This window comes from Jaculus jaculus, chromosome 14, assembly GCF_020740685.1.
Source record: "Jaculus jaculus isolate mJacJac1 chromosome 14, mJacJac1.mat.Y.cur, whole genome shotgun sequence".
NCBI lineage: Eukaryota > Metazoa > Chordata > Mammalia > Rodentia > Dipodidae > Jaculus > Jaculus jaculus.
In genome coordinates this window covers 55,342,308-55,369,214 of record NC_059115.1, presented here as the reverse complement: position 1 = coordinate 55,369,214, position 26,907 = coordinate 55,342,308, and positions in this window count along the sequence as shown.

Genomic DNA, 26,907 nt, shown 5'->3' with positions numbered 1-26,907 from the left:
CTGGGAGCCTACAGCATTCTAACCACGTCTCAGGGAGGGAGCAGACTGTATCCCTCCAGGTTTGCACATTTTCTCATCTGTACCACTCCTGTACACCTTCTTTTTTTTTTAATTTCTTTTTTATTTGAGAGCGACAGACACAGAGAGAAAGACAGATAGAAGGAGAGAGAGAGAACGGGCGCGCCAGGGCTTCTAGCCTCTGCAAACGAACTCCAGACGCGTGCGCCCCCTTGTGCATCTGGCTAACGTGGGACCTGGGGAACTGAGCCTTGAACCGGGGTCCTTAGGCTTCACAGGCAAGCGCTTAACCACTAAGCCATCTCTCCAGCCCTGTACACCTTCTTAATACTAGGTCCCTGGGTAGTTCAGGAAACCCCTGCAGTTGAAGAGGTTATCTTTTCCAAGAAGTTCCAAGGTTTCATGGGTGCTCAAAGGAGTACAAGAAGTTTAAAAGCACTGCTGCGGGTTGGAAGGATGGCAAGGCCAAAGGACCCAGGTTTGATTCCTCAGGACCCATATAAGCCAGATGTACAAGATGGCACCTGAGTCTGGAGTTCATTTGCAGCAGCTGAAGATCCTGGTGTGCCCATTCTCTCTCTCTCTCTCATAAATAAAATAGAATAATTTTTAAGTACTGTTGTACCATGCAAGCTCATCAAGTTGGGTGTCTCCCATGCTGACCACAATGCCCTTTATGAAAAGAGTGTGACGGACTGACGGCTGCACGCATGCATTCCTGAGTGCATGCGCAGATTCAAGGATGCACAGCTCCATGGTTTTCTGTTTGTTTTCTCAGGCTCTAATTCCACAGTTGGCTTATTGTACAAACGAAGTGACGCCCTGGAAAGGACATTAGCAACTTGGCCAAATTTTAGGGAGAAATATTTTGACTCTCTTTAAACACACTGCCACTGACTCCCCTCGACATGACTCTTCCCATCCACTGATGATTGTGCAAAAAAGCAAATTTATATATGGCCAATGTCAGTGGCGCAAATGATATGGTATGCTTTCTAGCGCTAGCTGGTCATACATTTACATTTTATAGCTATTTTCCTGTCATAAGTATAAATCTGCCATACACACACACACACACACACACACACACACACAACTAATTTAAAATGGAATATGTCAGAAAATTGCAGCTCAGCAAAATGTGACATTTTCCTGATAAATATTGCATAAGTTAAATCTGCACAGTGTGCTTTTAGAGACTATACAAGCTATCGGGTGAGTTGGGATTGCATCCCCTCATCCCAATTTCAAAAAGATAATTAAAGTCAATTGTATCTGTTTTATGAAATCAAACACCATCCTCTTTTTCCCTGAGTTTGGTAGATCAAAGATCATAAACCTGTCGTGAACCGAGACAAAGGGCCACCAGGGAGTGACAAATCCCTATCAGGTTTACATTCTGTCACAATAGTGAGGGTGGAACCAGAACTGGTGAATGTACCCTTCCTCCCTAGCCTAGACTGAACAGGACTGAGAGAAAACTGGCCAGGTCTTTCAACATGCTGGCCAGAGCCAGCCCCTGACAGCCAGGAGGAGAGCAGAGAGCAGGAGAGAAATACATGGAAAACAGTGCTCATTTCTCCTGCCAGCTCTCCCCAGAACCCCAGCTAGAACCGATCATTGGATTTCCATGCTGCTATCAATAAACTATACACAAAACGGCCTGGAGGTGAAATCTGACACGGAGATGAGGTATTAAATACCAGAAGGTATAAAAGCATCCTGCCCGCGACAAACTTCGACAACTTTGCATTCCTGGACCCGAGATTTGAATTCTCTTGAACGCTTTCCTCGTCAGATTTGAAAGGAGCTACAGGGTTCAATCAGCAGATTGAGTTGTCAAATCAAAAAGCCTAAGGTCGGGCTGGAGAGATGGCTTAGCGGTTAAGCGCTCACCTGTGAAGCCTAAGGACCCCGGTTCGAGGCTCGGTTCCCCAGGTCCCACGTTAGCCAGATGCACCATTCTCTCTCTCTCTCCCTCTATCTGTCTTTCTCTCTGTGTCTGTCGCTCTCAAATAAATAAATAAAATATTAAAAAAAAAAAAAAAAGCCTAAGGTCTGGAAGTCTGCCATTCAGCTAGAGGAAGACACAGCCTAAGACCCAGGAGAACAGCTTCTTTCTCGCAGCGTTATGATAAGAAGGAGGTTATTGTCTCGTGGCCACATTATCTTAGTGAACCTTATAACTCTGCAAGGACTCGGGCCTAACATTATAGTTGGGAGGATGCAGATACAGACATGAAGACCAGAATGTTTTCAAGGGTCACGTGCAAGTTTCTAGAGCTAGGTCCCATGCTCTAGAACTCGGAATCCAGGATCTCCTCAAACAGTCTTTCCCTCGCAGGGTTTCAGAGTTACGGCCATTCCTATACTACCACTCAATCACTCCTTGTGCTAGCAAGTCATCTTATACACGTGACCCCTTTATATAAAGGTCCTTTAAGCAGTTTGATAACAAACATCGTCTAGGTGGTCCCAAAAGGTACCCATCGGGTACATTCTGTGGTTCCTTCTGTAACAGTCAAGTATAAGCTTACATTTTTTTTTTTTTTTACTAGTTTAGTTTATAAAAGAGACCTGCATTTCTTATTATTTGTCACTTTTTGCCTTTAGGACAATCATTTAAGCTATTCTGAGGTCTTTGAAAATAATCAGAAGATGTGAAGTTATAATTTAAGGAAAATCTTGCACTGTTACCCAAGAAAGTCAAGAAAGACCTACTGAGCACCCATCAGATGCCATCCAGAACAATAAGGGCACATTAGTGGTCAAGACAAGATCCCTTTGTAAGGCGCTTAAGAAAGAGAAAAGAAGCCAGACATGATGGCGCATGCCTTTAATCCCAGTACTTGGGAGGCAGAGGTAGGAGGATCACTGTGAGTTCGAGGCCACCCTGAGACTCCATAGTGAATTCCAAGTCAGCCTGGGCTAGAGTGAAACCCTATCTCAAAATACAAAAAAAAAAAAAAAAGATAGAGAGAGAAAAGATATCAAATAAGAACATGACTCCATGTTCTGCACTAAGATATATGTTGCAACAAGGGCAGAGCATTCTAGAAGCACAGAGAAAGGGTACTGACTCCAGAGATGAACATTAGAGAAGGCTTTCCAGGGAGAACTACATCAATGCCCAAAATGTAGAGGGATTTGCAGAACATTTCTAGCTTCATCTGTATTTTGGGGGCCACAGAAGATCTCTACAACATGTAAGCACCACAGAAACTCTCTTACCCAGAATGCCTCCTTGTGAGTTTTATCCCAAGATCATCTTTGTCAGCCTTCAAGGCTCAACTCCAACGCAACCTTTCCTTGGAAGCCTTCCTTGGCTTAATTTGGAGAAACAAAACTGAAACTAATCTGAATCGATTACGGAATAAAAGATTCTAGTCTGTCTTTACAACTCCCTTGATCCTTCAGAAATCCTAAGCTCCTTAGCTATGTTAGTCATGAAAAGATCCCTATGTAACTTGAATGTTTTCCGGGGTAGCAAGGAGGGGGAAGGATAAATGCGGTTTCTCGGGCTCGTGGGGGTATAGTGTCTTTGGTTTCAGCTAAGCCAGAGGAGCAAAGAGATGCCGTTCTCCTGTGCCGTTGCATCCCAGTTGGGGTGTGTAAGGCAGCCAGAGGTGTAACCTCCACTGGGGTCTTTGGTCAAGTGGTGGTAAGTTTGGGTGAAAACCTGTCAACACTGCACTGGGGAAGACTTCAAGTTTTCATTCTAAAATTATATAGTGGTTCTTTGGACCATCAGCATATCTTTACGGATGGGACCAAAACAATTTTTCTTCAGAGATGCTATAGGCCCAGAGAGAGAGATAATATCCATGTTGCAGAGTTGTGCAAAACTCTCCGGATGTCCCTAACAATAAGTTACAGATGTCTAATCCTAAATTAAGAAGTTAACTACAGTGTGGGCTCAACAAATGGCAATTTTCTATAATTTGAGAAAAATATTTGGTAGCTCAATTCCCACTGGAAATGGTTGGCAACAGTCCTGCTTTCTGTTAAACATCTCTGTCAGCCTTTCTTAAGGATGGATCGTAGCAGAGAAGAACAATCGAGTTACAAAAACAAATGAGGAGGACTGCTCCGGAACTGTCATTGTAATTTTCCTCTGGACATCTCGGTACTATTTAATAAGCAGAGGAAGTATTAGGCTATCAAGGAGCATATAGTTATATTTGTGTTAATGGCATCAAGCTATTTCTTGGCTTTTCATATTTTGTATTATCGCCTTGTTCTCCTTTGTTTTGAAACTTTATCAGGTTTTCAGTAGCATGCCATTTTATCTCTTCTGCCTGGAATAAGATGTCAGCCTAGTATTGGCAGAGCAACTTCCTACAATGACTCTTTGTTCCACAAAAAAAAGCATGAATAGTACATTATTAAAATAGAGGAGGAAGTGTGTTTCATTTCTCTTATTATTTACTCAGCGAATATTGCCCTAGTACCAGGCACTTCGCAAAAGACAAATAAAGAAAAGCAGTAACAGAGCATGCTTGCACCTTGCATTTCACACAAGGATCTGGGAGAGCTGACCAAACACTGGCTCCTCCATCAGCTCCCTCCAGGCAGGGCATGAAGCTTGCTTTAAAATTTACAGTTACCTTTACAGAGCCTGCCGTGAGCCATGCTTCATGCTACCAATGTCAAGTGCCTCGCTGGGTCCCTGAGACCCCTGGAGACATGGAAAAAATGATACCAAGAAAGGGAGGGGTGATGAAAGATGACAGGCTAAGGTTTGAAGAAATGGAACTAGAAACAAAAATAAGGTAACAGAAGACATGCTACAGCAAGGACTTAGCTCCAGGTTTGAAATCAGTGAGAGCTGTCAACGCAAATGTTGCACTTACTACAACTTTGCCTCCTATCTTAACTAATAACAACTTCATGACACCTGAAGGGTTATCGGTATTTTTTGTTCTGCATAGGAGAAAATTTCCCTAAAAAAAACTTTCAAAATGCTAACAGCTAGATTGTATTTTTGTACAACATTACTGAAATCTGCTCCACTCTGAATGATATAGAAGCTGAAATCAGGAAAACTTCACTGAGATCCCATTAAATTCTGAATTTTTGCAAAGGTATCTAGAAGTCGGTGGTAGATTCTGCTGGCAATGGTTTGAGGATAATGCCCAGAGTCATTCCTGTGATGGGGTAGGGACCAAAGGCAACAGTCAGCACTGTAGACCTTGATGGGAAGTCGGACATAAAGTGCTGGACAGAGGGCGAGCAGGCTAGTTACTGCTTCAAAACCTGGAACAGACAATATGGCTGCTCTAGCTTTCTACCGTGTGCTTCCAAAGTTCAGTCCTCTCTGGGCCTGGGCTGGCAGCCTGAGCCTGATGCAAGCCTCTTGTCTGGGGCCTGAGCAGCTTCCGGGAAACAAACCTGTATTTTATGCAGAATGCAGTCTGGTCTGAGGAAGAACCCAAGAGCTTCTATGAGAGGGAAACACCGGGAGTAAATTCAGCAACAAGATGTGGGTATTAAAAGGGGATGGCAAAAAAAAGAAAGAAAGAAAGAAAGGAAAGGAAAGGAAAGGAAAGGAAAAAGAAAGAAAAGAGGATGGCCGGAGAGTGGTGAAGCATTCCTTCCCAGGTCATGTGGCCATGCACTTAGGTCCCTGAGAGACACAATTCAATAACTAAATTCTGAAATAGATGTTCCAATAAATGTTTCCGCACCCTGAGACCAATATTTCACACTCCGCACAGGGTAATGCAAAAGTGGGGAGCCCTTTCTCCCCACTCTGCCAGCTTCAGCTCTCACTGTCCACTGCTGTACCTGACATGTTTGTGTGCCAGGACCCCGAAGGAGGAGGAATAGGCCCTGGGGTTCCACTTAGACCTCTGGGAGAGGAGACGTAAAGACCATAAGAGCCTTGCCCTGAGAAACCACAGAATTACTGGAATGAGAAAGAAGGTATTATTAAGAAAGAGCTTATCAGAGCTACTTAAGAAAACACACCTGGGGCTGGGATCCAGTAACTTTATATTGTAGAATATTTTAAAATTTCTCACGTTTGTGATTTCTGTTAAGATCTGTTTCAAAGTCAATAGATGATAAGGGTACAAGAAGCAGGTCAGACAAAGAGCTTACGAAGAAGGAGGAGGAGAGGAGGAGGAGGGATTGTTTGTGGGAGAAAAGGTACCAGGCTAAGGTTGTAGGCTGCCACTGAGAAAAGGGGAAGGTTGGCATACTCAGAAGGTCCCTCACAGAGCTTAAGAAAGATAACAGAAAGGTCTTAAACACTGAAGAGGAAACTTTCAAGTTTCATATGGGAACAGTTGTACAACCATTTAGCCACATTTATTCTCCCCTTCAAACAGCATGCTTATTACAATCAAATTACTCTTATCTCTGTAGAATTTGGCCATGTTGTAGATTTTTCTTCCAATGTTCTGCACACAAACACCCATTAATGCTTTGTGATCAAATGCCAGTTCCAAGTCCCTACAGGCCTTCTATTGATAACGTTATATTGCTATTGGTTGAGTTACTATGTAGGCATTAAAGTGACAGAATCATATTTCCTCTGCTATCCTGATCCTTCTGAGAATTCAAGCAGCTCCTTTTCAATCATCAGGAACAATTAGGGACATGGTGTTTTAACTTTATAGCCTGCAAGAGGTTTCTCTTGACAGGTCAGGAAACCAATAGGTTCCTAACAAATTAGATCCCTCTAGAAGCAAAATGATGTGCACTTGTGTCAATACCAAGCAAAGCATTTAGAAGAAAGTGGGAACGGCAGCCTGCTCTTTCTGGGTTGGGTATTCCTCTGTGTAGGGTAGCTAGTCTAAGAGGTGAGGACCTTCCCACAACACAAATGCACCTTACTCACCTTCTCTCTACTTTGAGCTCCTGAAAGTGGATTGTTCCTGTCTCTATGCATTGTGGTGGTTGCTGTTCTCCGCTTTAGAATGGGGACCATTGGGATACAGAAATCACAGTCGGATTATTAGCTCAGGAAGGCACAAACTATGCTGTTAGAGACATAAAGCATTTTCCATCTTGCAAGTGCTTTATTTACCAACGGAGGTTTCCATTTCTTTCTACTTCTTCTACTCCCTTGCACCTGACTGGGCCTCATTTGTCTGTTTGTGCTGCCCTTCCTTTTAACTGGGCTGCCAGGACACAGCTGCCTCTACTCAGAGGACAGGAGAAATGAGGAGAGCCCTCTCCTGCCTCTAACTCTTTCTACCTGTGTTGCTTTCTCTCCCCCTTGCAAGTCTGTTGACTGCTTCCCAGGGACTTGTCTGTTAAGCCTTATCTGCATTCAATGACTTGGCTGCTGGTGCCATGAGTTGAGAGTTAAATATTAATGTGATCACATGGCAAAATTTCCCCTTTTTTTATGCCTGATCCTAAGCAGTTAAGGAAATATATTCAGAAATGCACAAGAATGTTTTCCAGTACCACATTGTTTTTTTGAATCTTCATTTTAAAATCTCAATTCTCCCAGATCTGTGAGAAATATAACCTCTCGGCTTATCACTGTAAATGACTTTTCTGGACTTAGAGCTGAAGGTAGAACAATATCTACTAGGAACGAAAGGGAACACGGTCATGACCCAAGGATCCTCTGTTGAAAGGATCTAGAAAAAGTTAAGCTCTAGTTTCTACCCAGTTTCGTCTCTCTACTTACCTACCTAACATCCTTTTGACACACATGGTGTGTGTGTGTCTGTCTGTCTGTTTGTCTGATGGATATTGCATAATTAACTTGTTTTGTATTTCACTTGTTCTGTCTGCTCTTGCAAATTCTGCCCATAGTCTGATTACTATCTGATTGCACTGGAATTGCTATTGTGACTCCGTAACTGTCTGTCTCTGTAAAACTTGAAATACTTAAAGGTAGACTCCTGTACACACACACACACACACACACACACACACACACACACACAGCCTCTCTCCCCACTGTGCCACCTGGAAGGACACAGCAAGGAGCCAACAGGAACATCTCACAAAGACCTTCACGTGGTCATACACGCCCACCCCCATCACAGTGCCGACAACGGTAAGGAGAAAAATTCAAATGGAATCTAAAGATTTCAAAAGAACACTATCAGCCTGATGCCCCTGGGAAAGCTTTTTATTTTTAAGGGTTTCTTTTTTTTCTTTTTCTTTTGCTTATTATTTATTTATTTGAGGGTGACAGACAGAGAAATAAGAAGATAGAGAGCGATAGAGAGAGAATGGGCATGCCAGGGCTCCAGCCACTGCAAAGGAACTCCAGATGCGTGCACCATCTTGTGCATCTGGCTTACATGGGTCCTGGAGAATCGAGCCTCGAAGTGGGTCCCGTAGCTTATCCACAGGCAAGTGCTTAACTGCTAAGCCATCTCTCCAGCCTGGAAAGCTTTTTAAGCAAAGACGATTTCCAGGAAAAAAAAAAAAAAATCTAAGCATCTACTCCATCTTGTTACTCTTTAAATATTTCAAAACTGCTCATGGAAATAATGATTGAAAACAATCTCATTTAACAAATCTAAGACCTAACTGTATGTGTGTGTGTGTGTATGTTAGGTCTTAGATTTATATATTTATAATACATATATATGTAATATATATAGTTAGGCCCTAGATTTATATATATTTAGTATATATATATTCATTTCTATATGTTTCTGCTTTCCCTGTTCTTTTATTCTCATTGTTGTCAAGGACAAACCCACCTAAGCACAGTGCTCAAATTAAGGAACTAGGCTATCTGACTATTAATCAAGGCGTGAAGTCTCTGACAGGTCTTGATCTCTCTTCGATGAAACACAATCCTCCAGAAAACAAAGGCAACTATATTTTCCTTGCAAGCTCAAAGACAAGCTCATTGCATTCACTCCAGTTTAATATGCATTTTTTAATTATTCATCTAAGGGACATAAGATAGCTCATCTTGAGATCTCATTTGGATGTTCATTTGCAAATAAGAGTCCCGGGAGAAGTTTGCATAAATTATTCTTATAAATACGTGTAGATGAGGATGGCTTCTAAAACCTGAACACATGGGTGAATCAAACCTCCACAGGAAGAATGTTCCAAGGAGGCTCCCCCTGACTAGGAAGAATTTTATCACAGGCCATCTTCCACGCACTTCTTTAGTCATCTGAAGGATGACATTAGACTCTCATTACGAACTGCTTATAAACATCATCTGAGATGATGGGAAAGTAATTTGAAGAATTTGGGGCCTGGTAATGAGTTTCCTTTGAAGTTGGGGAGGGGTGGCAGTGGGAACAGAATTTGAGATAATTGCTAGTTGTCTCCAAGGAGTCCAAATGTTGATGAAGCTTCCATGTTTAATAATTAAACATGCTAACCTCAGAGAAGGAGCGAGCAACGTTGTCGGGAAGGCCTTTTCCAAAGCCTGCCTCTTGGTCTAACAATGCAGTCTCCACCTTGGTCCTCCTCCATGCCCTGTCTCCCATCTCTGCTCTTGCTGTGTCTCCACCTTAGGCACTATGAACTATTGCCAGCATGACAAAGGGGAATAATGCTGCTCAAAGAACTTGATACTGGCAGTGTGGCACACAGCAGTCATAAAATACCTACCTTTCTGCCTGAGGTACCACAGGGGTGGCAAGGGTGCCTCTCTAAGCATGTTCAGGAAATCAACAAATGTTTGCCTAACTCTTTGAAGTTTGTAAGCTTTGCATCTGGGTGAAGTCCAACGAAGGCATGCACTGGAAACCCTTCCCTGGGAGGAAAAGGCAACTTTGGGTGTGGCTGCCGTTCCCATTCATTTGAATCTCTGTTGTTAAACTCATGAGAACTTCACTCCAATTAAACGTGCCATTGCCTAGGATATTCTCCCAGGATCCATTTCTAATGTTTTACCTTTGGTTTGGGTAGCCCCTGGCCTAATTACTAGGGCCTTTTGGGGGGGGGGTACTGTGGAGATGGCTCAGCAGTTAAAGGAGCTTGCTTGCAAAGCCTGCCCACCCAGGTTCAATTGCCCAGCCACCCACAGAAAGCTAGACAAGTATTCACTCAATTGCAAAGACCTTCATGTGCTCATACACGCACACCCCCATCACAGATGTGCAAGTAAATAACTAAAATGAAAAGAGGGCTAGAGAGATGGCATAGCTGTTAGGGCATTTGCCTGTAAAGCCAAAGGACCCAGGTTCAATTCCCCAGGACCCAGGTAAGCCAGATGCACAAGGTGGCACATGCGTCTCGAGTTCATTCACAGTGGCTGAAAGGACCTGGCGTGCCCATTCTCCTTCTCTCTCTATCTCCCTCTTTCTATCTCTCTCTCAAATAAATCAAATCAAATCAAAATAAATCAGAGAAGAAAAAGAAGTACCTCTTGATAGAGCTGCATGGGCTAGGTGGCTTCTAATGACAAGTAAAGATGGGCTCATTTCTTCATGCCAATTACCAGAGCACCCCTCTGTCCAAAAGGCTACAGCCATATCAGCAATGCACCTGGGAGAAAAAGAGAATGGAGAACATGACCATGGTTGTCTGGAATACCAGGTCAAAAGCATGAGTGCATCCCAACTAACTATATCTGAAATGACTATTTGCAAGTATGTCTGATGTCAACATATGAAATTTAAAGGGACATAACATCTAAGGCAGTAATCCTCACAATCTGGCCCACAGTTGAGGCAAATAGAAACTGCAACCTCTGTCTCGGGTCAGTTCCTCCAAGATGAAGTCTTGTCTGGCCTGGTGTGGGTCACCCTGTGACACCTGCCTTTGCAGCATTCCTCCCTGCTTTCCCACATGTTGTCCGCACTAGCCACATACCTGGTCTGCCACGGCCTGCAGTCCCCCCAACACAGAATGGGAAAACAGACAAGCCTATGTGGGGAAGGCAGCTAGCTCTGTCTTGACCGCTCCTGACTCACACCCAACTGCACTCTGTTAAGGAGTGGGTCAGCAGGATATGGTTCCTTGTGCCAACCTTGGGTGGCACAGGAGCTCGTAGAATGGCTGAAGATAAAAGAACACAGAGAGCTGCATTTACCAGGGTGAGTGGGACCGTGCAAACTTCAGAGAGCATGCCCGAACAACAGATGGCTCCCTGGTTGTCCTTCTAGGAGAACAGACTTCACTAACTGAAGGATCTGGTCTGGGTTTTATAAAGCAGGGTTTTCAAGGCTGGGGACGACATTTCCTTGCTCAGTTTGGTCGATGCAAGGCTGAGCTCTGCCCTCTCTGCTCTTCCTCTACCTCTGTGACTACCCCTGATCCCAGTTCCCAAAGGGCACCGTGAGGATTACCTGTGGGAGGGTGCTTCCAAATCATTACATTCTCGGGCACCCACAAGTATCGCCACGCCTAGCATATTAGAACTTCGGCAGACTAGCTCCAGCAATTATATTTCCTTTTCAATGAACCGAGCTCTGGAAGGATTGATCTGGGATACTGAGTGTGATAGAAAACAGCCCTCCAGAGGCTGGAAAGCTGGGCTCCTACTCACACCACAGAGCATGAATCTCCTCACAAACTTCCAACCAAAGCAAGGGTTTCAAAGGTAGATGGGGAACTCAAATTTTACCTGAGCTTTCCTTTACATTCAAAAATATTTTTAAATATTTTCATTTATTTAAGAGAGGGAAAGGAAGAGAGAGAAGTCAAATGAGAGAATGGCATGTCAGGGTCTCTTGCCATTGCAAATGACCTCCAGATCTGTGTACCACTTTGTGCATCTGGCTTTATGTGGACGCTGCGTAATAGAACCTGGGTCAGAAGGTTTTGCAAGCAACAGCCTTTAACTGCAGAGCCATCTCCCCAGCCCTACATTCAAAAATTTTAAATATGCCTTTCTAAATGTGTCCATGGACTTCACACAATTCAACAGCATACGTTAGGAAGGATGGTCCTGCCTGCTACTCTGCAGGATTAAATTATCCCTTTATCAGTGAAACAATGAGAGGAAATGATAATTTTTCCCTCGGTGATCTTCCTTTGCAAAAATAAAAACTGGGGGCTGGAGAGATGGCTTAGCGGTTAAGCGCTTGCCTGTGAAGCCTAAGGACCCGGGTTCGAGGCTGGTTTCCCCAGGTCCCACGTTAGCCAGATGCACAAGGGGGCGCACGTGTCTGGAGTTCGTTTGCAGAGGCTGGAAGCCCTGGCGCGCCCATTCTTTCTCTCTCCCTCTATCTGTCTTTCTCTCTGTGTCTGTCGCTCTCAAATAGATAAATAAAACAAAAATTTTAAAGAATAAAATAAAATAAAATAAAAACTGGTAACCCAGGCCCAGTGTGGTGGCACACACCTTTAATCCCAACACTCTGGAGGGAAGCTGAGCTAGGAGTATGGCTGTGAGTTCTAGGTCACCTATAGGATGAGTTTCAGGCCAGCCTGTGCTACACAGTGAGTTCCAAGTGAGCATGGCTCAAGAAATTAAATAAAGCTGGGCGTGGTGGTACACGTCTTTACTCCCAGCACTTGGGAGGCAGAGGTAGGAGGATCACCGTGAGTTGGAGGCCACCCTGAGACTACAGAGTGAAGTCCAGGCCAGCCTGGGCTAGAGTGAGACCCTACCTCAAAAAACCGGAAAAAATAAATAAGTAAATAAAAAGAAAACTTGGTACCCTGAAGTAAACTACCCTCTCCTTTTATGCATCAAATACATATACCTTATTCTTCACTCTTTTTCTTTAACAGCCTGTGGTATCCAAAAGTCTGGTACCACTATTTTAAAGAAAAAAAGGAAGGGAAGATGATCAGGAGGAAGAGAAAGAGGAGAAAAAAAGAACAGGGGAAGGAGAAAACAAACTATACCTAAGAGATGGTTCTGGCATCAGCTACTGTAAAGGCCTTTAATAAGCCTGAAATAAAGCCTGCCCTGCCTCCAGCATCACCTCCCTCCTCCATCTTGGGTACCAAGTCCTGCCTGACTCCCAAGACAGCTTCTCAACCTCGCCTAGAGCTGCACCTGTGATGTCCGCGTCCATTTCAGCCTCGTGTGGTCTTGCCCTCTCTGCAGTATTTATGTCTCTGTCAACATGGCTGTCTGGTGAGCAGGCTGTTTGGGACTGTCTGGAGAGCAGGAAGCAGATGGAAAATAAATACAATTGGGGGGGAAAATACAATTGGAGCGCTCTAGGGCCAAAGCTGCAGACAGGGTAAGGGGATGGAAATAAACAGGAAGAAATGGACTGGTCTTTCTGCCTTTCATCCCTGGCTCTGTGAGATAAGACCTAAAAAGGGAGATACCATCTGGGCTCAGTTTCAAATTCTACTAGCTTCTGCTTCAGAGAATTTTCTCTTCTTTTGGAAAAAAAAAAAAAATCTGTCTCTGTAGCTTGTGAAAAGGATGACTCAAATAAGCTCTTAAGTGATTACAACTCACTTCAAATGCCACCATCATTGTGCAGTGGTTGTGAGTTTGAACACCTCATTTACACGAGTGTTACACGTATAAGCACATCTATGTTAGAAGTAGAAACAGTGACTTGCTGGACCTTCCATATGTTAAACCAGTGCATGAGACCCAGGTCTAGGAAGAGAACTGGGGTCACTGGAAATCTTATTGTTACTGACTTCCTCATTCTCCCGATGCCTTCTGGTCTCTTGTTTTTCCTTCTTATCAGAGTCAGCTGCAAAGAAAGATTCCAAAACCAATCATTTATACTTCCCACTAAACTTGAGTTAATGCATTATTTACAACCTTAGAACATGAGCACATTGCAAATACTTTATACTCAAGGACAATTCTGCTTGTTCCCCTCAGTGTGAATGCCTTCCTTAGCCTTATTTATTTTTATTTACCCTATTGTTGTGCGACATCTTCAAAACTCTCTGCGTCACCCAGAGATCAAAGGCCTCCTTCCCCAGGAACCTTTGGGTGATTGGTGTAAACAGTGACTCACACTCCAGAGCTGAATTGCTCAGATCTGAGTTATGCGGACACTGGCTTCCCGGAAAGTAGTTATACGGCCCTCTCTAAAATTTCCAAAGCAACTGGCTCCTCAGAAAAAATAATAGCTTCAGTAAACGTTTCTTATGCTCAGCATGGAGGTACAGAATTCTCTGTCTCCAAGGTTATCTTATTTAAATCTTTTCTTAAAAATTTATTTATTTTGAGAGTGACAGACAGAGAGAAAGGGGCAGATAGAAAGAGAGAGAATGGGCACGCCAGGGCCTCCAGCCACTGCAGACAAACTCCAGACGTATGCGCCACCTTGTGCATCTGACTAACGTGGGTCCTGGGGAATTGAGCCTCGAACCAGGGTCCTTAGGCTTCACAGGCAAGTGCTTAGCCACTAAGCCATCTCTCCACCCCTCCAAGGTTATCTTATATTGTGTTTGGTCACATTGAGAATCAAAACAGTACAGAGCCAGTAATGATGTAATATCAACACTCAGGAGGCAGAGGCAGGAGGACTAGGAATCCAAATTCAGCCAAAGCTACATTTTTTGAGACTCCAGACCCTGTCTCAAGAACCCAGAGACCTGGGATGTGGCTCAGTAGTACAGCATTTGCCTTTATGCCCAAGGCCTTGGGTTCAACCCTTAGCAACACTAATCAGTATGAGTACATACATATATGAAATGTTTTTTAATCTTCATCTAGAAGTAAATGTAGGGTGAAAAAAGTCTCTTAAATTTTCACCTTTTTTTCCAAGATAGAAAATAATAATTTGTTGTTACTATAACCTTAACATGTTGATGTCTTAATACTTAACTTTCTGTAGAATCTGTTCTGATCTCCTTGTGTGATCAATATAGAATGCTATTGAATGGGGTTGGGAGGAAATAGAAAGAATGCTGTGGAATGAGTTGACAAAAGGAAGAAATAGTTCACTTTACATTAAGAGAATTTTTTTTGCCTTTAATCCCAGCACTTGGAAGGCAGAGGTAGGAGGATTGCTGTGAGTTCAAGGCCATCTTGAAAGTACATAGTGAATTCCAGGTCAGCCTGGGCTAGAGTGAAACCCTACATCAACAAACCAAACAAAAACAACAATTTAAAAATATTTATTTATTTATTTATTTATTTATTTATTTATTTATTTATTGGAGGGAGAAAGCAAAAGAATGTGCATGCCAGGGTCTTTAGCTACTGCAAACAAACTTCAGACACATGCACCACTTTGTGCATCTGGCTTGCATGGGCCCTGGGGAATAGAACCAGGGTTCTTGGGCTTTGCAGGCAAGTGTGTTAACCACTAAGCCATTTCGCCAGCCCTTTAGATAAATTTTGCAGCACTTCTCACATACAATATGCCACAGTGGCCGCCAGAGACAGACACAGTCTGTTGGACATTTCCTAGCTATGGCAAGACAGCTCTGCATTTTCAGAACGGCTATTGGCATTCAGAAGTCCATCCCTAGCAGTCTTTGCTCAAGCAAATACACTTCCATGTCATAGGTATCCAAAAAACTTACGCAGCAGGGGCCAGAGAAGATAGATCACCCAGTGTGGGAACATCCTACCAGGTCTCCACAAATCAGCCTGGAAGCGCACAACATAATTCATGTTGATGTATACTTAGTGTATGTTTGTTGCACCAAATATAAGGGTGTTAAGGCAAAAGTCAGTTTTCTTCTTGCTTGAATTTTCACTGGAACTGAGAGAGCAGGCTGAGGGGCAGGACACAGGAGTCATCTGTCTGAAGGAACAGGCTGTTATTGATCTTCTAGTCCAACCTCAGCTTCCTGTCTTGTTCCTCTGGTCAAGTCACATAGCTTTCTTATTGTGTCTCCTCCTCCTCAAAGCTCAGATCAGAATATTTAATTATCTACAAAGGATGTTCTATGGATTAACTGTCAAGTGTTTTGAGCCCGTTTACTACTTGATAAATGCTAATGAGACACTTCAAGGCAACTGGTCTTATTTGTTCACCTAACACGTATTCGTTTGTCAGTCTGTATACCGCCCCCTAAGTTCTATTATTATTGATGGAGAATCATTTTTTAAAATGGCATTGCAATTCTACATTGTCCTCCAAACAATTATCATGTTTTATTTATAAAGTTTTAAACCATTGCTGCTGTGTTAGGATCAAAGAGAAAGAAAACTGTCTACAGCCTTCGTGTGGCTGGCAATCATCGGGGCATCGTGAGCCTGTGAGTTGTAACAGAGACATTTTAATAGTTACTTTAAAGAAATAAGACCAGCTGCGAAGAAAAGCCAGGCTGAGGGAGAAATGTAGAGATGGTGATTATATTCTAAGCTTCAAATTAAATCCAGCAGTTGGACCAAAGACATTAGAAGTACTTTAGAAAAGATTTTAGAAAATTTAGACTTTGTAATTTCTTTGATTTCCATCTCTCTGATTCTAAATGCGTTTGGAACAAGCTAGAAAAAGAATCTTGCAAATTTCTCTATCCTGTGGAGAAGGAGGTGGGGGGGGAGAATGCATGCTGCCTTTATACAACTTTTAATTGGGAAAGAAAAATTAAAAGCAATTTTCATTTGGGACTACAAAATGTCCAATTCAAGCCTTGTTCCTATCTTCACCTTGAGTTATGCAGGGCCCCTGGCTTGGTCATTGAACCTGTATGTCCATCACATTCCCCACTTCCACCTGTAAAACTGAAATAAAAACAATTCCTTAGTCCCTACCTCACAAAGAAGTCATAAAGATTAGAGTTAGAACATTGAACTTCAAAGATGAAAGGCTCGGTATAAATTCCAAGCATTATTGTCAAGACTCGGTGTGAACTGGCAGAAATGTGCTGCTTAAGCAATTATTACCTGTCAGCAGATCTAAATGCGGATGACCTTGCCATGCAGAGAGAAGGGCAAGAGTGCCTTAGACCAAGAAGCACATTGTCTCTGAGCCAGTGTAGTGGTCTTCATTAACTCATCATGATCTCTGTGCTTATTTCTCTGCATCTACAACATGGTGCATGTTTGGGATTTCTGCTCCCTCCTCAATAAGGGAGATGTTTATTCTGCCTCTACAATTCACAAGGCTGTGTGCTAAGGGCTGAAAATGGAAAAATTAATTCATTGTTCTTACCCCTTCAGGAATCCCAATTAAAATGAGGACGCTGTACATTTCCTGTTTCGTCTAGAGGGAGGGGAATCTCCCCAAAGCTTATAGCATCCTCATGTAAGATCTTTTCCACCAAGAAATGTCCAACCATTTTGTAGCTGACTTCCATTAGCAATGACTGTATTAGGCCATGACATCCACTGTGACAAATCAATATTTTGCACATTTTTTTCCCTTGAATCTACAAGTGCTACAAATTATTACTGAAGATGTTTTTAAAAGTTTAAAATAATAGCTCCATCATTGTTCTCAGAACCACTAAGCTCCAAGGGGGTCCTTCGTCCCAGATGCTAGATACTTGGCAGTCAGCTAACTTGCCTCAAGATGATTTCAAGTGTGGCCAGGAGTGTGGAGAAGGCAACAAATACCTTGGAAGTGTGTATATGTGTGTGTGTGTGTGTGTGTGTGTGCGCACGTGTGCACGCGCGTGTGTGCGCGCACGCATACGTACTTAATTGTCCTACCTGTGCCTCAGATCCCCTAATTTCCTACTGTTTGGCCATTTGGGAGCCACCTAAGAACAGCGGCCAGCTTGAGTTTACATCATTTGAAGCAGCTGTCCCTGTGCTGTTTAAAAGATCACCAGACCCTGGCCTCCCTTGGGAACCCAATTCCAACATGTGACCCATTCAAATTTGGGAAAAAAAAAAAAATCTTTCCTATGTAGAAATCAAGAATAGCAGTCTGCTGGCTTTTCTGCAAGCCTGGAGGTGATTGCCGTCACAACTTTAGCGTTCCAATCTCTATCATTAGAGCTTGGCTTTGCTCAAAGGACATCTACTGAATGTTCGTTTTCTTCTCCAAATTCCTTCCCGTTTTTCTTTTCTCCCCCATGTGTCTTTTAAGTATACAGAATTAAACTAGCTAAGGCAATGGGGGAATACTTTTCCTCATCTGTAAAATGAGACAAGATGATTCCTAAGGTTGTTGGTGTTTTCTCAAATTTTTTAACTCTTGAGAGACTGCATAATAGTCTAAGGCAGGGATCAGCCATCTTTTCCTATAAAAGGCCAGGTAGCATACACTTTAGGTTTAATGGCCCTGTGGTCTCTGCTGTAAGTACCCAAACCATCCTTCACAGGACAAATGGACCTAAGCAAATGATCATGGCTAGACTCTAATAGAGGTTGAATAATGAATGCAGGTGGCATGCCTGATTTAGTCCATGGATATGCCAATTTCTGGTCTAGGGGAAAAAATATATGTCCCATTCTATATCTCCATTTCACCCTTCCTATTTCCAAGTTCAGGCTAAAATTCTCTGAAATGATCCATAGTTATTCAGCCAGTGGTAGAGATATCTAACAGAGAGAGAGAGAGAGAGAGAGAGAGAGAGAGAGAGTCAAGTTAGAAAGCAGAACATGTCCTGTTTGTTTGTGTTCCTTTTACATCAACCTACTTTTGACTTTCAGGATAAATAGAGGCCTATATTTTAACCTACTGTGTCCTATTATGCAGCAGTTTATTTTACAGATTTCTTGGGACACATTTACCAACAGTCATGATCATATAGTGAGCGAGGAAAGCGCTATGAGTCCTTCCTGCTCCAAGCATGGTCCAGCAAGCCCAGGAACACAGTAACCTCCCTCCACATCACCTGAGAACTTGTTAAGGATGCAGACTCGTGGGCTCTGTCCCAGACCTTTCGAATCCAATTCTATACTTGACCTAGATCACCGGGTGACTTGTGTGTGTATTTGATTTCAGAAACACTGAAGGCTTTAAACTAGCAAGACAGAGACAGCAACCGCAGGTGGGATAAAATGTACTCACCAGGGAATGCGCACTGGGTTGTTACCAAAATTGTACGAACCTACAGGGAAGGAGAAGACCCTTTGAATGAGCAGTACCTGAGCACGTGTTGGCTTCAGAAAGGAAATGAAGAAGTGGTGCCCGCTGAGCCCACTTTACACTTGGGACCCTGAAGTAAAGGGTGACCTGGTGAACTGTCTTCCAGAGGAAACACATCTTGGTTTTTTTGGTTGTTCATGGTAGGGTCTCACTGTAGCCCGGGCTGGCCTGGAATTCACTATGGAGTCTCAGGGTAACCTCGAACTCATGGCGATCCTCCTACCTCTGCCTCCCGAGTGCTGGGATTAAAGGTGTGCGCCACCACGCCTGGCTGAATCAGCAGCTTTTGCAAGCAGGGAGAGAAAACTAAGAAGAAACGTCCCCACTTCTTCTTCCTCACGATCTATAGGCTTCTGCCAATGCCTCCCACTGACCAAACTAACGTGAAGATAAAGGCCGGGGGTGACAGGTAGTAGTCCTTGGAGAACAGGAGCCCTAGCAGAGAAGGTGGGCAGAGGGCGGAACAACAACATGGCCCATAGCCGCAGGTGGCGCAGTGGGGCCTGGGCCCCTCTGAGGCTGCCCCCAGCTAATGGGTCCCATCTGCTGGTGTCTCCCTTCCGCGTAGCCTGTGCCCTCCTCTCACGCTCACATGTTGACTTTTCCTTCTATTCAGAACGCAGGATTGCACAACCTCTGTAATTGCCCAACTTAAAACACCATGAAAACAAAAATACCTTCACATAGCTCCATGCCACCTCAAGAAACCACACCTCGGAATTGTTCTTTCTTACCCTCTTAACCTGATTAAAGGAAAGCATGCTGTCAGAGCCACCAGCCTGTGGGAAGGAAGGCCATCGGATTGGCTCAGAGAAGCCCGTCTTTCTCTTCTACCTGCAGCCCTTCTCTGGGATCTTTTCCTAACAACTTCCCTTTGTTTTCTGATAGTCACAGTGGATCAAGTTATTTCTCAGCAAAACATCAGAATCAACAATACTCAAAAAGAAAAGAAAAGAAGTCGGGCGTGGTGGTGGCGCACGCCTTTAATCCCAGCACTCGGGAGGCAGAGGTAGGAGGATCGCTGTGAATTCAAGGCCACCCTGAGACACCATAGTGAATTTCAGGTCAGCCTGAGCTATAGTGAGACTCTACCTCAAAAATAAATAAATAAGAAACAAATAAAAATAAACAAATAGGGCTGGAGAAATGGCTTAGTGGTTAATGTGTTTCAATTCCCTAGGACCCACATAATCCAGATGAACAAGAGGGCACATGTGTTTGCATTGCATGGTGGCCCTGGTGTGCCTATTCTCTCTTTCTCTCTGTCTCTCTCTTTCTCTTTCTCTCTCCCTCTCTCTCAAATAAATAAATAGGGGCTGGAGAGATGACTTAATGGTTAAGCACTTGCCTGTGAAGCCTAAGGACCCCCGTTTGAGGCTCAATTCCCTAGTACCCACATAAACCAGATGCACAAGGTGGCACATGTGTCTGGAGTTCATTTGCAGTGGCTGGAGACCCTGGTGCGCCCATTCTCTTTCTCTGTGCCTCATTGTCTATCTGTCTGTCACTCTCAAATAAATAAATAATTAATTAAATTTAAAAAGGAGGTGGCAGTGCCACCCTCTTGATCACCCAGTTCTTATGCAAATAGTCTGGTAACTTTAAGATAAAGTAAACAGGTAGCGGGAGTGCCCAGGTTCCTATGTAAGTAAACCAGAAACCCAACTCACAGTGAACGGTCAGAGTAGAGGACTTATTCTACCCAGCAGAAACTGCCTTGCACCAGTGACTTTGAGGCTTCTGCTCAACCTCAACCAGACACATCTTTTATATATATATACATATATATATTTTTTTTTTATTTATTTGAGAGAAAGAGCAGAGAGAGAATGGGCACTCCAGGGCCTCCAGCCACTGCAACTGAACTCCAGACACATGTGCCCCCTTGTGCATCTGGCTTGTGTGGGTTCTGGAGAGTCGAAGCAGGATCCTTTGGCTTTGTAGGCAAATGCCTTAACCGTTAAGCCATCTCTCCAGCCACCCCCCAATACATCTTTGCTGGGCCTCAATGCTTGTCTTATGATCCCCACTCCACTCCTGGCTGGAGTCCCAAACCACCTGCAGTTTGAAGCAAGCTACCCAACTCATGAATGGCCGCTTTAACACTTTAATGTGTTTTAACAGGAGATACTCTATGTATTGCTGATAAGAATTATAGTATTTGCCTCATGAGTATAAAAAGGAAATAGTAGCCAGGTGTGGTGGTGCACACCTTTAATCCCAGCACTCAGGAGGGAGAGGTAGGAGGATCCCCATGAGTTCAAAACCACCCTGACACTATATAGTGAAATCCAGGTCAGCCTGGGCTAGAGTGAGACCCTACCTTGAAAATCCAAAAACAAAACAAAATAAAAAAAGGAACTAGTAGTGTATCATAAAAAGTCATGAGATGGCTTAGCAGTTAAGCACTTGCCTGTGAAGCCTAAGGACCCCAGTTCGAGGGTGGATTCCCCAGAACCCACATTAGCCAGATGCACAAGGGGGTGCACATGTTTGAAGTTCGTTTACAGTGGCTGGAGACCCTGGTACACCCATTCTCACTCTCTCTCTCTCTCTCTCTCTCTCTCTCTCTCTCTGCCTCTTTCTCTCTCTGACTATCACTCTTAAATAAATAAATAAAAATAAACTATAAAAAATAAAACATCATGAAAACACTTAGTTGGTCTCCTAGCTATAATCACCATCATCATTACTACTACTGTTATTGAACATTTGAAAGGCTTCTGGAAGATTTCCCAGTTGTTGATCATGTTCCAGGACAACACATCATCCCTTTATCCTCCTCTGCCAATCTGAATCCAGTGGACAACCTAAACGGAAATCTACAGAGCCTCTTCGTCATAGCCCAGGGAAGAGAAGACACACACTCCCTCCCAGCATCTCGCCCTGGCCTGTTCGCAGGCTCCTCAGAGGCAAGGTGCCTCCCAGACAGAACCCCATCTCTCCCAGCCCCATCCATACCAACTACTTGCCTCAAAAAGAAGTAGGCATGACACAGCTTCATGCCCCTCTCTTTGAGTTTCTCACTCTCCTCTCTCCTCAGAGATGTCAGCTATGTGGAGGGTAGGAGAGCTGTTAGCAGGAAAGAAAATGCAGGTGGAAGTGAACCTCTCTATATCTTCTCCAGCCTTTCTGTTTTCAGGTAACTTGGATCAATCATCTATTTGCCAACTTCCTGCAATTTCCATTATGTGTTCTTTTAAAAATATTTTATGTATTTATTGAGAGAGAATGGGCATGCCAGGGCCTCAAGCCACTGTAAACAAACTCCAGACGCATGTGCCACCATGTACATCTGTCTTATGTGGTTACTAGGGAAATGAACCTTGATCCTTAGACTTTGCAAGCAAGCGTCTTAACTACTAAGCCATCTCTCCAGCCCCCATTATATGTTTTTATAGTCACCTGTGTTCCTTTCCTGAAGCCATGAGGGCGTGAGAGGACATAGGAATTGATGGCGTGTGTATGGTGTGTGTGTGTGTGACATAAAAGGGGAAAAAATGTAATACTTAGGATGCATTAGCAACAAAACAAAAGAAAAAGAACAGAATTAAGGAAAAGGAAAAGGGAGGGAGGGAGAAGTTAGGGGAAGATGGCCTGAGTTGCAATTTGATACTTCAAGTTACACAGATCAAGGCAAATCTTGTGGGGATTCCTTATACACGTTTTAGGATTTGTTACTGTTTTTAGCCTTTGCTACATTAGAGGAGGGACAGGGGTTCCTATGTGGCTACTTCCTAAAGTGTAAAAAGGAATGTAACCTGAGTTGACCTTGGAAGGCTGGCAGGTATGACATGGGCCACTTTCAAACCCTGACTGTCCCATTACATGTAAGGCCAGAATGGTAAGTGACTCACTGGAAATCACCCGATAAGCTCAGGGCATCTGGCCATCAAATCTGGGTTCATTGCTCATCGATTCCCAGAGTAAGCAGGTGGTGTTTGTCAAAACTTTAACATGACTACCGGGCACAAAAATTACCTGGACCAAGAGGAATCCTACAGCTGCTTTGTTCCCATCAAAGCTCCCTTTTCAGAGTTCCTGAGGTCCTGGAGGTCACATACTTCCTGCGTGAAGTCAGGGAAGCCAGGACCAGAAGCGTTATTCAGCATGTGTGAACAAATCATCAAATCCACTTTACTCCACACAGCTGTGAGGAGGTCATTTGGTAACTTTTGCAAACATGCATGTGACTCATTAAACATGTCTTCTTTCTAAGATTATTGTACCATAGTCACAGGGAAAAACCTGCTTAGGAGGAGCGGGTAATGGAGTATTATTTAAATACGATTCTTCTCACTGTGACTCAGAAAGAGGAAGGGACACAAAGCAAGAATGACATTTATGGCACTCTCCAATATTTTTGGTAAGTCTTTTGAGTTTTCTATATGAACCATTGATCAAAATGTGAGTGTGAATTAAAAGTAAACCACAAAACCAAAAAAAAAAGAAAATCCGGGTGTGGTGGTACACGCCTTTAATCCCAGCACTTGGGAGGCAGAGGTGGGAGGATCGCCAAGAGTTCGAGGCCACCCTGAGACTCCATAGTGAATTCCAGGTCAGCCTGAGCTCAAGTGAGACCCTACCTCCCTACCTGGGAAAAAAAAAAAAAAAAAGAAAGTAAACCACAGAACCCTGGTTCCATACACACACACAAACACATATATTATACTTTACCATTTTAGCCATTTCTAAGCATAGTCTCTTTGAATCCATTCACACTATTAGGCAACCATTGTCAGAACTCAGTCGTCTTCTTACTGCTAGAAAGCAGCCCCCCTGATCCCCTTCCCCAGCCTCTGGTAACCACTATTCCTCTTTCTGCCTCTATGGGGTGGACTGATTGGGGTATCTCATACAGGTGAAGCGGTGACACATTGGTCCTTTCATGTCTGGCTTCCTGCACTTATCATAATGCATTCAAGGTTGACTCGTGTTGGAGCAAGTACCAGATTTCATTCTTTTCTCAGGCTGAATAATATTCCATTGTATGCAAATGACAGGTTTGTTTATCCACTCAAACACTGTTATCTGTTCTTCTGATGGACATTCGGTTGCTTCCACCACTAACTCACCATGGTGAAGGAGGCTGCTAGGAACGTGGTACATAAATATCTGTGGAGTGTCTGCTTTCAATTGTGTGGGGCATATGCCTTCCATGTTATTTGAATTATCTTTATGGAACTGTCCTCCTCTGACAGGGAAAACCAGTCTTTCAACCCAGCGTGTGTTCTTTGAGAAAGCTGTCAATACTCCAGTAAGGGAGGAAGTGGGGTGCCCTCAGCTTGCTCAACTCTGGGGATCAGCAAAGCGTCAGATTTGCAGCCAGAATATCCTCGTGTTCTTCAGTACTTTTTAATTCTGTGAATTTAAAATCCCTACAGGGCTTCTCTTTGAAATAATAATAATTAAAAAAATGGATGACACTGGTCTACACCATTGAAATGTATGGTGTGAACTCCAGAACAGCAAGTCAGCTGCCGGAAGAAGGGCATAGACATGCAGGCTGGAGGGAAGGTGGCCTGAGGGAGGCCACCAGGGTGGCTGGTGCTCAACACAGAAAGGCTGGGGAAAGGCCACCGAGCTTCTTCAGTTAGGGCAAGAAGAAAGACAGAGAGGCGTGGTGGCGCACGCCTTTAATCCCAGCACTCGGGAGGCAGAGGTAGGAGGATCGCCGTGAGTTCGAGGCCACCCTGAGACTACATAGTGAATTCCAGGTCAGCCTGAGCCAGAGCGAGACCCTGCCTCGAAAAACAAAAAAAAAAAAAAAGAAAGAAAGAAAGAAAGAAAGAGAGCCGAGGAACAATTATGCGGGGATGACAAAGAGGCTTTTTGCAGCACCCTACAGCAGAGGAACCCAAGACTTGCTGATAGAGATCAGCTATAACATGAATCCACAGGACACCCTCCAGAAACACTTCAGCAAAAGCCAAAGAGAAAGACGAAAATAAAATCTAAGCAGCAGAATTCCTTCCAGAACCCAACCACCTTCAATTGGTCTCTAATCCTGCAGAGACGAGATGTCGCCACTAATGAAACAGGGGGTCAGGGGTTCAGGAATAGAGTCCTTGAACCTCAAACCCTTAGTTCGTGTCAACTTTTAACCAAAGAGTTGGATAAAATAAGACTGAGAAGGATATATGTTTATTTAAGAAAGTACAAAACCACCGGGAGGAAAATGAATACGCCAACATGGTCTTAGAGCCCATGTGGGCCTAAAAGAAACATGAAAAGAGATTTAGAGAGAAAGGAAGAAAAAGTACAGAGAGAAATCCTGCCATGCAGAGGGCAAGAAGGGGGAGAGATCCCACGTAGGAGTAAGGGAAGGGGTCTCCCCTGTCGCAGTCCAGCTGGACCATGACGAGGGAAGCTTATAGAACCTTGAAGCTAAGGAGCTGGCCGAGAGAGGCGTGCCCTCCCCTGGTAAACATATTTATAACCCTATGGTGGCAGGCCTTACCTTTTGGCTCAGGTGGGCCAGAGTGAGAGTTAACGAGTCTGGGTTAGGGGCTGGCTCATGAAAAGGCTGGCCATGACACTGAACTTGACCAGCCACAATGTCAGGATTAGATTTTTAAATTCTAGGAAAGGGGACTTCCCTTCCAGGAGAGGTATAGGTTGTTTGTGGGGGAAAAAAAAAAAAAATCTAGGGCTGGAGAGATAGGTTAGCAGTTAAGGCTTTTGTCTGCAAAGCCAAAGGAGCTCAGCTGGATTCCCCAGAACCCATGTAAGCCAGATGCACAAGGTGGGGAATGCATCTGGAGTTCATTTGCAGTGGCTGAAGGCCCTGGCATGCCAGTTCTCTCTCTTTCTCAAATAAATAAATAATTTTTTTTTTAATCTAGGGAAGAGAGGAGAAGACTGCAAGGATAGACCCAAAGATACTCCTGTTTTGTTTTGTATTTTTTACTTTCAGAGTTACCCTAAATTACATACGAAACCTACCTCACCGTCTCTCACTAACAGCTCCAAGTACCACTGGCATCCAAACAGAAAAGCCATCCCTTGTCCCGGAGAACACAGACAGTGTGAAGGATGCATCAAGGCCCAAGCCCAGGAGTAGAAACTAAGATCTGTAGCTCCAAGAGACTCGGCATGGAACACTGGAGGGACATCCATCACACGGGAATGGCATACTCCGTCCGGTATATACTCAAGCCATGTGAGCCGGACAAGACTTGGCAAAGATCTCACATGGGTTGTTCACCACGGAAGGCCTCAGAGCCCAGTCCAATCCAATCACCCACATCCACATGAGCCAACTGTTCTTACCAGGCCGTTCAGCAGACTGCAGTGTAAGGGAAGAAAATGGCTGGAGCCAAGAAACGATAGGATGGAAAGATTCCCTTACATTCTATCACAAGCATTTGCGTCTTCACCTGCTATCATCAGAGGGCAACACCCAAATCTTGCCATGCCAGACAGGGGAGACACAACTCCTTTTGACTCACATGGACACATTTGAAAGGTCCCCTTCTCACACTGGGTTGATTAATTTGGTCTGTCAGAGATTTACTTTCACTCCGTGTTCATCACTGTACCCAGAACAGAGAAATGAACATGAAATAGGACAATTTCTTGCCCTCATGGAGTCTGCATCTAATAGTGTGGTGGTTTGATTCAGGTATCCCCCATAAACATAGTATTCTGAGTACTAGGTTCCCAGCTGATGAAGATTTTGGAATTAACGCCTCCTGGGGGCAGTGTATTGTTGGAGGTATGGGAGTTATAGCCAGCGTCTGGCACATTCTCTCCTGTTGCTATTGTTCACTGTATGTTGGCCAGGAGGTGATGTCCACCCACTGCTCATGCCATCGTTTTCCCCTGCCATCATGGAGCTTCCCCTCAAGTCTGTAAGCCAAAATAAACCTTTTTTCCCCCAAAGTTGCTCTTGGTCAGGGGGTTTCTGTCAGCAATGCAAACCTGACTGCAACAAATAGAGAAACGGGTAACTAAAAACAATTACATGGCTGAGGGTATATCTCAGTCAAACAGCTCTTACTAGCATATGTGAGACCCTCAGCAACACACACAAACACACACACACACACACACACAGAGAGATCAG